The sequence below is a fragment of the Amphiprion ocellaris genome, chromosome 21, assembly GCF_022539595.1.
Source record: "Amphiprion ocellaris isolate individual 3 ecotype Okinawa chromosome 21, ASM2253959v1, whole genome shotgun sequence".
In the NCBI taxonomy this organism is placed as follows: domain Eukaryota; kingdom Metazoa; phylum Chordata; class Actinopteri; family Pomacentridae; genus Amphiprion; species Amphiprion ocellaris.
The window spans coordinates 27,911,718-27,914,611 of record NC_072786.1 but is presented as its reverse complement, the minus strand read 5'-3'; positions in this window follow the sequence as shown (position 1 = coordinate 27,914,611).

Below are 2,894 nucleotides of genomic sequence, written 5' to 3'. Positions count from 1 at the left end.
TTGCTATTTCTTTCATAACAATTAAATAAAAATCTAAATTTATACCAAAAGTTAATGATAAACTGGTTCCAAAATCAACAGTTCATGTCGAAGAATGTCTAAAAGCTTAACATTGCACTTGAAAAACCTCAGCTTTCTCCTGTTTTGTCTTTCAAACTTTGCAGGTTGTTTGATCAAGAAGTACAGATATGTTTACATTTAGTGCATCTCATCTAAACCTAATTTCATGCATACAGTGAAACCCAAAATCATTCACGCCACATTTAGACTTTCTTGTTCTAGGTCTGTTGGAGTGTCTGCTTGAGATGTTGCTACCAAGGTTGTTCAGATTTATGAGGTTGATCTGGATGTCGATTCTTGGATTATTCTTGGATATTTCATTTTTGCCATTACAGTGATCACTTCTGACTTCCTACCAGGAACTTTGCCATTCTACAGTATGGAGCTCCTGTACTTTTTGATTCTGCTTTACACTGTGGCCACTGGATCTTGTAGACACTTGGATAAGACTTTATAGTCTTTGCTGACTTGCAAATGACCAATAACTGACTGGAGTATCAGCTGTTCTACAGTTTAGTTTAATCTGTAGCACAATCTAGATGTTACCAGGTGTAGAAGCAGCATTTTCTCAAACATTTACAACAATTACAAGGCATTTTTCATTAAAAAAATTGGGGAAAAAAAACTTAGAAATAATTGAAATTCATCATTAAAACTCTATTACTGCTCGTTGTTAATCAAAATGTTGGCACACGGAAAAATTGGGGCTGAACTGTACTTTAGGCCTAACAAATGTGATTAGGGTTGTCTCTTCCTGATGGAAACACTTCTTTGGATATCTCTTATAGATCTTGAGCTGTTGAGAAGCCAAATTTCTTGTCCCATTCAGGTTACAATCATTGATCAGTGCCTTAGCAGCATCAGCACTAATACGCTTCCTCTCATCTGTGCATTTGTGCAGCAGTGGTCAAAAGATACAAGCAAAACAGGGAGCCACTCATCAAAACACTGCTTTATAGCACTAATAGTGGTAAAAATCCAAAATACAACTTTAATTTAGCAACTTGCAGGTGTTCTTGGTCAGAACTCAATGGATTTAAACTTAATAGCATGAATAATCTTGGGCTTAACTATGCTTAAAGCCTAAACATATGATTAATGGTGTCTATTTCTTACACAAACAGTTTAAAAAAACTGCTTTTTTAAATAGTTTGAATGGCTTATCAAGGCAATAGCAGAATTAGCACAATACAAATCCTGTCACCTGTGCATTTGTACAAATACCTGAGCAGCAGTGGTCATGAGACACAAATAAAACACTGTTTCATAGAGCTACTAATGGTAATATATTCCAAAAGGTGCTTTTAATGTGGAGAATCGCAGCTGTTCTTCAGTTTACAGTGTATTAAAAATCCTGCAGAACTTGAGAGAAAGTAATCAGACCATTTGGAATAGTGTAGAAGCAGTATTTTCTTAAACATTAGTGACAATTTCAAGGCAAATAATTCGGATATTGCATTTTTGGAAAAGCATTTTAAAAATATGGAAATATTTCAGATTTATTGTTGAAGTTCTACTACTGTCTTTGGTATTGATATGAATAATTTTGGGCTTAACTGTACTGAAGGCCTAACAAACATGATGAATTCATGTCTCGAATACGCATCATCTCACCCGTGCAGGTGTGCAAACACGTGCAGCAGTGGACATGAGATACCACCTAAACACTGTTTCATAGCACAACTAGCGGTAAAAATTCCAAAAGGTGCCTTTAATTAAGCAACTTGCAGCTGTTTATAAGACAGAAAAAGTGTATAAGAATCCTGCAGAACTTGGTAAAAATAATAAGACCATTCGTGATAATGTAGAAGCAGTGTCTTCTCAAATGTTGGTGACAATTTCAAGGCATATAATTAATTTTGGACAAAATAGGTTGTTTATCAAAACTTGGTATGGCTCATTTTGAACTCAACTGTACTGAAGGCCTAAGAAACATGATCGATGCAGTCCGTTTCCTATGAAAATACACATTTCGAACTTTTACTGACCAGGCCACCATCACTGATCAATTTAGTTTATAGTGTATAAGGATGCTGAAGAACATGGTAGAAATTAATCAGACCGTTTGGAAAGCAGCAAAAGCAGTATTTTCTCAAATACTGACTAAAATTACGAGGCATAAAAGTAGTTTCGGACATTGCATTATTAGCAAAAACATTTTTAAAAAACATAGAAATAGCTGAAATTTATTAAGTTCCACTACTGTGTTTTGTTGAGTGGAACTGGGCATTGATATGAATCACTCTGAGCTTAACTGTACTTACCCCTAACAAGCATGATTAAAGTACCTTGAACTAGAATTTCCAGACATATTACAGGGGGTCCTCAACTTACACTGGAACTCCGTTCCTACGTAACGTGATTTTCACTGTAAGTAGAAACTCACATACTGTGACAAATGTGGCGTACACCCAGCGAATGTAAACAAAGCCGTCTTCCTCATACAGCGCCACATGACGACGTATTCGTCCAGTCCGCTCGCCACCTAGTTCCCGTACGAAATTTGTTTCAACGCCGCAAACACCATAAGTCAGAATGATGGAACAAGATTTTCTTAAGAAATTTATGGGAGATGGTGATGTAACCACGAAACGCTGTAGGTCGAGGACGTCGTAAACCGAGGACCTGCTGTAGTAAGTTTGAACATTGCATGTGTTGTAAAAATGTCTTTTAAAAAAACAGTCAGTACAAATGCACATCATCTCAAATGTACAGCAGTGGACATAAGATACAGAACAAGCCATTGTTTGCAGCACTACTAGTAGTAAATATTCCAAACAGGGCCTTTAAATTTAACCCTCCTGTTGTCCTTGTTTATGGGCACCAAGAAAATA